This window comes from Pinus tabuliformis, chromosome 7 (assembly GCF_031772625.1).
Source record: "Pinus tabuliformis cultivar Carrire ecotype Pingquan chromosome 7, CPIR1, whole genome shotgun sequence".
In the NCBI taxonomy this organism is placed as follows: domain Eukaryota; kingdom Viridiplantae; phylum Streptophyta; class Pinopsida; order Pinales; family Pinaceae; genus Pinus; species Pinus tabuliformis.
In genome coordinates, this window is record NC_142293.1 from 784225269 (window position 1) to 784235639 (window position 10371).

Genomic DNA, 10371 nt, shown 5'->3' on the forward strand with positions numbered 1-10371 from the left:
CGCACAAGTTCCAGGTGGGTGACAAAGTTTGACTTCTGTTATCACTTAAGAATTCTGATTTCAAAACCGCTCACAATAGTTTGATGGTAAAAATTCGGTGCTAGTCTAGGTTTGAGTTTTGTATTGAAACTGTGATTTTTGGGAACAACTCAGCAGTTCCATAGCGCGCTACGAAACTGCTGAAGCTGCATAATTAACGATCAGTGAACCAAATTTTGAAGACTTTCCTATCAGCATTAAAAAAGTTTTTGTGTCAGCACACATGCACATGGGAAAAGTTTACAGCACATCAAAACGTGGCCTGACAAGTGCTGCGGTGATATCATCCTTGCTAGAACCGATTAAGTGACAGTTAAAGTGTTGTGAAGTGGCCTGATGAAATTTATTATAAAGACCCTTTATTAAAGCCTTATATATTTTATGATATAACCCATGAAAGAGAATCTCATAGAGGTGGCTCTGTTTCATATCAGAATATTCATGAAGCACAATTTGCCCTGCAGTTGTATGAACATCTTCAGAAATTTGTGAAGTCTGCGGGCATTAAGGTTTTTGTTGACATTATCACACCATATAAACTACAGCTGAAATGTTTGTGGCGGAAGTTCGAAAGTGTTCTTAACACTGAAGAGGGAAAAGGATTATATATTAACACTGTAGTTGCTTTCAGGGTCAAGAACGAGATGTAATCATCATGTCTTGTGTCCGAGCTTCTAGCCATGGTGTAGGTTTTGTTGCTGATATTCGTCGGATGAACGTGGCTTTGACAAGAGCTCGCAGAGGACTTTGGGTTATAAGTAATGCCGCAACACTGAAACAATCAAATAACTGGTCAGCGTTAACCGATGATGCAGAAGCAATTTTATAGGGCATTGCTTCAAAAAGACTTGGAAGTTTCTTGTGAACAGCTGGAGGAATGCTACAAATGTTATTCTTGCGGATGAGATGGGCCTTGAAAAAACTGTGCAATCTGTGTCAATGCTCGGGTTTTTACAAAATGTGCAGCAGATACACGGTCCTTTCCTTGTAGTTGTACAGAGGTTTGCCAGGAGTATGGATTTTATACCAACAAAAAGACTGGCCGACTTATTAAGTTAAACACATTATTGACCACATATGAGATTGTGTTGAAAGATAGGGCCATTCTCTCAAAGATCAAGTGGAATTATCTCATGGTTGATGAAGCACACCGATTGAAGAATAGTGAAGCCTCACTCTACACTGCTCTCTGTGAATTCAGTACCAAAAATAAGTTGTGGATTACTGGGACACCTTTTCAGAATAGTGTTGAAGAGCTGCGGGCTCTATTGCATTTTCTTGATCAGGGAAATTTCAGGAATAAGGCGATTTTGTGGAGAAATACAAGAACTTGAGCTCAATCAACAAGAATGAGCTTGCTAATCTACACAAAGAGCTTCGGCCTCATCTGCTCCGAAGAGTCATCAAATATGTTGAGAAATCTTTGCCGCCAAAGATAGAACGCATTTTAAGAGTTGAGATGTTTCCTCTTTAGAAACAGTACTACAAATGGATTTTGGAGCGGAACTTTCATAATTTAAATAAGGGAGTGTGTGGAAACCAGGTTTCACTATTAAATGTTGTTGTTGAATTGAAGAAATGTTGTAACCATCCATTTCTATTCGAGAGTGCGGATTATGGCTATGGCGCAGATGTCAACTTGAATGATAGTAGCAAAGTTTAACGTATCATTTTAAGCAATGGCAAGCTAGTTATTCTGGACAAATTGCTTAATAGGCTGCGAGAGACAAAACATCGTGTCTTGATATTCTCACAGATGGTCAAGATCTTAGATATACTAGCAAATTACTTGTCTTTGAGGGGTTTCCAGTTTCAAAGGTTGGATGGTAGTACAAGGGCAGACTTGCGTCATCAGGTAATGGAGCATTTTAATGCACCAGGAAGTGAAGATTTTTGTTTCCTACTTTCAACCCGTGCAGGAGGTCTGGAAATCAATCTGGCTACTGCGGATACAATGATTATTTTTTATTCTGATTGTCCTCAAAATGATTTACAGGCAATGAGTAGAGCTCATCGAATCGGTCAGCAGGAGGTTGTCAATATTTATCGCTTTGTTACAAGCAACAGTGTTGAGGAAGACATTCTAGAATGGGCTAAACAGAAGATGGTTCTTGACCATTTAGTGATTCAGAAGCTTAATGCACAAGGCAGACTGGAAAAGAAAGAAACAATAAAAAGGGAACTGCATTATTTGATAAGAATGAGCTTTCAGCAATTTTGAGGTTTGGTGCCGAGGAGCTTTTCAAGGAAGATAAAAATGAAGAGGAAGCGAAAAAGAAACTTGAGAACGTGGATATTGATGAGATACTTGAAAGAGCTGAAAAGGTTGAGTCAAAGGAAACCAAAAGCATAAAAACAGGGGCAGTTTCCTGTTTCTCAGCAGAGGTAAAGGGATACGACATTGAAGAGCAACATGGAGCCTTGAACATCCACCACAGCCACTGCCAGAAGGGAGCCAAATGTCAGAGAACGAAATCATCTTAATTAAAACCATCATGCATGTAACACGGTGTTAGAATCCTACTTGATTTAGATCTCTAAAAACTCAGTCAACAGCCAGTTGTATTTATTAGTTAGTTAAAAAGTTAATAGGTGTCATTAGAAGTAGTTTTCGAATTCCCCTCATGCTTGAGGAGGAATATCGATCAATTAGAATAAGAACTCTATATATAGCTGAAACAGCAATGTAACTAAGAGGTTGGAAAATTTTATGATACAGCTTGTATTTGGCTTATGTATAAGACTCATTTTCAGTAATATAATTTTGACTTTACTTCTCAGGATTCATGAAGGATTTCCTATGTTTAGAATATGTGATCTTGTCCTTTCCATAATTTTTACAGTGGTATAGATGTATAATCACTCAGAATTCACTGAATGTGCTCTGATTTCCTGTATGCATTTATAAACTGTGGTCCCATATGAGTTTTGTTCTGAATGTCTAAATGTTGAGTGCCCTGACTTCTATGTAAGGTTGAGTTCACTGTTATATTGAGGTGTTGTTGACTCCATAAGCCCAATGGATAGTTGTTTAATGTATTTCCAGCATTCATATTTGTCACACTTGTTCTATAAGAGTTAGCCATCTTAATCTTTATCAAAATCATTAACCTTTGAGAGAGCCCTCTCAGGTTGAGGAGGCTAAGCCTCAGCCAAAAGTTGGTTTGAAATAGTTACTTAGAGTCAACCTGACCAGCAACCTATCAGGGTCTGATTTTGAGATAACAACTTCATTTGCAAAAGGAGTGCCTTGCTGGACCCCACCGCAAGCTTTGCTCTCTCCAATATGGGCCATACACCATCACCAAGGCTGTTGGTGACAATGCGCAACATCCCATTGTTCCTTGGTCTACACCCAGTGTTCAATGTAGATTGCCTTCGACCATACTTTCCACCATTATTGGACACATTTGACATTGCAGAACAAATCACACCAACAGAGCTCAACCCTGACTGCATGGAACAGGCCACAACTAATCAGGTCATGGGAACACAAATCAAGAACACTCAGAAACAATGGATATAGCTATATTGAGTTGTCAAAGCAAGTGAACTCCTTCACTAGGGCAAGTGGTTCACGGGGGACCAGGTTCAATAGAAATTTCCTCACCTCATGAAGGCTCTGCACACAATGGGGACCATTTCTTCCTAAGGGGGAATGAATGATCCTGGTGTATATTGGTGGCCACCTTCTTATTCTACCTAGACCCCCTAGTCAGTTTCATATGTTTTATTAATTGTAGCACAATTTACTATTTTTGGCAGTTTTTCGAGTCTTGAACTTTCGAAGCCATTTTGAAGCCTTAAGCGACGTTTTTTTGAAAAAATTGATTAGAGGTTTATGAGGTAATCACCTCAGAAGCCATAGTCATTGGAGATATCTTTCCAATGAGGTATCATACACATCAAACAAAGATAATATGACCAAGTTACGACCTCGGGAATTTGGCTGCCCAACTAACCCCAACGAGCCCATAAACTCTTGGTGTTACATCTCCTCAGGTTAGGTTTTTGGTTGTTTAGGGTTTTATCTTATTTTTAAATAATAAAAAGGCCCTTGATCTTCATTGTAACTTAGTTCATAGGCATGTAGCCACCACATCTCTTCTCAGATATAAGTTACCATCGCCCGAGCTATCTTATTTCCATTCTATTTGTAAGCATAGTTCAATATTTTTATATTAATGAAATGAAGTGTTTTTCTGTTGCATCTTTGTGTTTATGATTATATCTATAATTTGTTGTGTTCTTGTTTAAGTTCAGATCATATATCATCCCAATAAACTACAACAAATGAATCTAGATATCGGCACAATACATAGTTCATTATTCTCATCAAAATTACAAATGAATTATATAAACCAAATGGAATTACCAAGCACTCATAAAAGCCTTGTTTAGTTTTTAAAGAAAAATTTTGAGTGTCTTCTTCATTGACTCAAACTTGGTGGTGCCCCCATTTTAGGTCCAGCTACATGAAGTATTTTCTTATTACAATTGATCTAACAAATCATTAATGCTAGGTGGAGGGTACCTATTCTTGAGCATAATATTTTTTAATGCTTTATAATTGATGTGCATTTACCAATTCATGTCCTTATTTGGCACCATTATGATGGGTGATCCATAAGATCAATTAATTGGTCAAATCATACTATTCTATGAAAGCAATTGTCTTCTAGATCAAGTGAAAATAGTGGTTATGCTATCACATGCATCAAGTGGAGGCGCATCCATTTCTACTTCATCAATATAATCAATGTAATGGCCCTTAATATTCTAGCAACAATGTCGTATCCCTAGGGGTCTCAAATTTAATATGTCAACCCAAGGTTTCTACACTTAAGAGGTATAATTCACTATATATACAATTCACATTTTTCCTTTTTTCAATGCATACTATTCTACGAAAACAATTGTCTTCTTGATCAAGTGAAAATAGTGGTTATGACATCAACAGTCATTTCACTTGGCCTAGCCAAGCAAAAGATGAGAATATAGGAATCAAAGTGTGGGAACTTAAAGTATAGATATAAAGTTAGAGGAAATGAAGGAAACAAAGATGCAAGAATGAAAATGTTGGAAAGCAAAGTTCTATGGATTGAAACAATACTAGTTTCAATAAAATAACTACACTATGTTTCAAGGAAATCAATTCTATTCTATTGTTGCATAAAAGTAAATCAAATCACATAGAAAAATAGAAAAAAGGAAATATATGATCCCACAGGAAATCTTGAATATGTGACAATATTTAGCTCATTTCCTCTCATTCATTTAAGCATGCTAAATTGATTAATCAAGGTGCTTTGCATCTAAATAACATGAAACCACAAGAAATTATGCAAAACCAAAGATTTTGAGTATGTTCTATAGGATGCCCTATAATTATACAAGATTCCATGTAACTCTATAGGAAACTCCCATAATTGATATTAGGGAAGCAACCTGAAGAAATAAATACGAAATAATATAGACAAAACTTACTCTAACTCATGGAAGCTATGACCATCACTCAAAAAATAAGAAACATCATATTCCAAGCATCTATGGGACATCAAAGTATGATAATGTTATTTTTCTTGACCAAACAAGAAAAATTATTGATAACAAATCAAGGAGACATGTAGAAATAGTAAAAAAGGTATAGGAAGGGTTTCCAGAGTGCCTATGGGTGGGCTCTCCCCAAGGTGCTCAGGAACCTTGAATAAAATTGACACATAATTCTTGATAAAAATAAATTTCCTACCATTAATATAAAATTGACAATATTGAAGTCTAAAAAAAATGTTGCAAGATTGAAAAGCAAAAATATTGTTCTCTTCTCTCCAAAAATAAACTATCTTTCACAAGTTTAAGTTCCCCTCTTAAATGTTGAGGGAGCAACCTCCTCAATAGGAGGGATACTTTCCCTTCAAAAATCCATAGAATCATGACAGTTAGTTCCCTGGGGCTTGTTGTGTTGGGCTTAAAATTTAATATTTGTGGCCACCCCATTTTTGACATTATACCCTTCATTTGAACCTTCATTCCATATAATTTTACCAATTTTGTTAAAGAAATGGCATTTAAAGGATGAAGTTAAAGGTAAAATCACTTGTATAATTGTTCTTTCTTTTCAATTTATAAATGTTTATAAAAAGGTTTATTCTTGTTACTCATAAAGTGAAAAGGTTAAATATTTTCAACACAGGGATTTAACCACCAAAATAATCCACATCAACAAGGATGATTATAACACTTGGAGGTTGATCCATATCTATTTGTTCTAGAATTCAAAGGACAGATGACAAGGTGTACCAAATCAATGTGTTATGCAAAATATCTTGGGAGTTACCACAATCTTCTCCAACGAGCTAAGGATCGGTCACCAGAACTCAAGAACATAGTACACACTATGGAATTGAAGATAATTATTTTTTTGTTGTATTAGTTTATTTTTAGCATGAAAATGTTGAATTGACCCAGTTTTTGGGCAGTTCAACTAAGTAATTATATTTTGTATAAAAGTAGATAGGTGGGAAATATATAGTTTGGAGAGAGAAAATTTTAATATATACATAGACCTTTGTATTAAACTTTTGGTTTTCATTAATATAAGAGGGATTTATGCCAGTTGTTATATACTTTGCTGTAACTTTTTGTAGCTTTAATAGCAACATAGACTAGGAGGGGCCCTAGTACATGTTGCTTATGTTTTTATTATGTGTTTTCTTAAGTTTTGATATGGTTGGTGTGATTCTTGTTCATAATCCTTATGATGTACACGAGAAATGAGTGTGTTATTTTTTTCCTATAATTACTTAAATTTATTATAACTGTGTGTCAAAGTTTCTTGTAGTGATCCTGTAATCACACCAGAATTCATGTAGTCATGTGCCAGATCTTCCTATAGTAATCATGTAATCAAATTGGAATTCCCCTAATAACTACTAGATTCCCTGTAGTGATCTTGTAATCACACTAGAATTTCGATAATAATTATAGGATTTCCTATAGTAATCCTATAATTATGCAAGACTACAAAATTTTATTAAATACATATTATGTTTTCTTGAAGTAATCTTATTAGATTATTTTCTTCATTTTTTATCTAAAGTGCTAATACTTCAAACCATTAGAATAATTAGATTTCTATTATGCCTAAAGGTAACAGTTATGAGAGTTATTTAGTTTGTATTTTAGAATAAAATAATTATTATTATTTTTTAATGGAATTTGCTTACACAACCCAAAACATTGATTCCATTAAATTCATTTTCAGTACAGTCTTAGTTGATTTTGACCAACAATTAATTCATACAGAGTATCTAGTGAGAAGTGTGATGCATCTTGTTGAATCCCTAAACTTTGTGTCAACAAATCAAAATTTGAATTTAAGAATTTGGAAATGAGTGTAAGCTAAATCAACTCAGGGATCTACATGTACATGCTTTATGATGGGTTTTGCACAGGAAAGTGGTAAGAACTAGTTCACATACATTCTGTTTGAGCTCGATGTTTACCTACCTGGATTGTGTTAACTCATTTATCCCACTTTATTACTTGACATTTTGGTTTTGTTGTTAGGGAGGTGTAACAAAGTGGTCCTTAAGAGTTTAATTTATTTGTTAAAAAAATGAAAAAAAGCAAAAAAATTTAGAAATTTCTCTTTATTCAATCTTACAATATGAAAATTTGTAGTATGGGTTAGTATGAATATAAGACGGGCGCTAAGAGCTTGCACCACCACCATAGTGTGTCCTACCAAGCCAATTGAGCTAAATATTGTATGTATAGATTAAGAGATAATAGAGCAAGGTTTGCTAGAGCACTTGGAATTGGTAGATATAGTATTCTAGGTAATTTGGATATTTTACCCCAATATACTCATGTGATTGTAAAAGAAGAAAAATAATCTAAAAGTTAAAGAGAAGCACAAAAAGGATCAAGTTCCACAAGTGATACATCAGAGATCCACTTAGAACCACCTTCTCATTCTCTTCCTACAAGGTGGAAAACGATTTATATTGTATTTTGGGACGAAGACATCGTAGAAGTGGAAAGAGGATCTAATATAGGAGATGACATAAATGGACATAGAATTGGTGGAGGAGGATGAAGAGATGGTGGAGGAGGATGATGAAATGGAAATGGAGGAAATGGACAACCATCAAAAGATAATGATAAGGAAGCAACATTTGGACTTCCCATTGTGGATATTCCAGGAGCTGAAACTCGAATGAAGAAAATTCCATCATCTGTGCTGCCAACGTTATATGGTAAGGTAACTGAATACATTGACTCCTTTCTATTTGAACTTGATATTTTATGTCACAGTTATGCTTATAATATTGATGAACAAAAATTGTGATTATTTCTTGCAACATTGAAAGAAGTTGCACTACGTTGGTTTATGGATTTAGGTGAAGGCACTATTGCATACTGGGATGATATGAAGAAGGATTTTCTTAAGAAATATCTATTATCAACCCTATTTCAAACCAAGAGATTATCAAGAGGATATTTTTAGAATGATGCAACAAGAGGATGAAATCGTAGAAGATCATTTAGAAAGATTCTTATATAACTTGCATAAATCAAAGAAACATGATTTAAGTCCTGAGACAATTTGTACAATCTTCTTAAAATGAATTTGTGATGAATATATAGATATACTTAATTTAATGGGTGTTGGTGATATTTCACATCTTTCATTTGATAAAATTAGTGATTTTTGCAGGAAATATTCAAGAGGGAAAGCTAAAACTGGTGCAAGCATAAGAAATCCTCTTTCTAAAGTTACTAAATCAACTACTAGAGGTGTCAGTAGAGCATAATTAGGAAACTTGCTAGAGGATTTTAAGACCAATATTTTAAATACTCTTACTTCTCAAATAGATGATTTAAAAATTATGAAAAAGAAAGAAGAAAAAGAGTCAGTCTTATCTATATTTTGCACTAAATGTCAGAAAAAGCATCCACTAACAGAGTGCCATCTTGATAATATTCAAATTTTTTTGATTTATGTAGATCCACATATGATTGAGGAATTTCCTACATTACCTTAGCTACTTTCCCTTCAAAAATACATAGAATCATGAAAGTCAGTTCCCCGGGGCTTGTTGCACAACCACCTCTTCTCTAATTGTTGATAAATCATATTTCCTAGTGATATTATAGGTGTATACCAATAATTGATGGGATAGAGCCCCTAACTTCATGGTAGGTTGTTGGGAAGATACTAGAACAACTTTTTGTTCTTCAAAAAAATTTCCAAATTAGGATGTTAAGGCTTCCAAGGGTCACACAATTCATTAGTATGGTTAAATCTCATAAGCACATACCCAACATAAAGAATAACATGTAAAATAGGAAAATGCAAAATAATCGAGGTAAAGAATGCATGTTTTTCCTAGGTGATAGAGGTTATATATGGGCCTTTAGATGTACAATTCAAGGGCCCATCATACCCCCTACCTAGATGTTTTTGTATCCCTGGGAAAATGTACTTTTTTAATATTCCCGATCCTTGGGCTATTGTTCCCTTATTTCCTTCTAGTTTTTTTAGAATCCTATGATCTATATCTAGATAGTTCCTCTATTAGATAAAACCCTATTGCATTTCATATTCTTTCCCATTCCTCATATTATTTTTTGTTTTTGTTGATGTGATCTATCATCCTTAGTAGTAGTGTGGGATTGAATCTCATCCCAATCCATTTTATTCCCATCCTTGAGATGATCCTTTTGTAGAGTGGTGTCCTAGCTAAGGCATTATGTGGCCTCATGGGTGTGTTGAATTATTTCATATGCAAGCTATAGGGTAAATCCTACCACCTTATCTAACATCGTTGTATGGATTCATCACCCAGTAGTCCAACCATGTCCTCAAAGTAGAGGATAACCTCCTCTTGTCTCTATATCTATATTTGGGCCACTTGTTGGTCCTCTGTGAGGATATTGTGGGATATGATTATAGTCATAGGGTTATATGCATCTACTCTTACCCACAATGGTGTGTTCGCTTCTTTTCCTAATGTCTTATTCACCTCCTCAGCCCTCCTCTCTTCATGATTTATCCACTAGGATAGTGTCACGCGGAAAGAGTCGTTAGTGCGGACACAACCGACCTTCCTAGAAAGCTTAAGACTTTCTAATGACAAACAAGACAAATAAGAGCAATCCTTCCCTAAATATGCTTTTACAATATGAGAAATCAAGTGTTTAGATCCTACCTGTAATCCAACGCTATTGCAGTAGTCCAGCTCCGTTGATCTGGATGAGCTCCTCCTTCACTTCGAAACCTGCATTCACCAACAATCAAACGATTAAATAGCACCTGAATATCAC

General features: G+C 35.0%; 1 pseudogene; it reads left to right on the forward strand.

Moving 5' to 3' along the window:
* The first annotated feature begins 262 nt into the window (after window positions 1-262).
* LOC149249916 (protein CHROMATIN REMODELING 5 pseudogene) lies at window positions 263-2523 on the forward strand (annotated as a pseudogene).
* Window positions 2524-10371: the final 7848 nt, after the last annotated feature.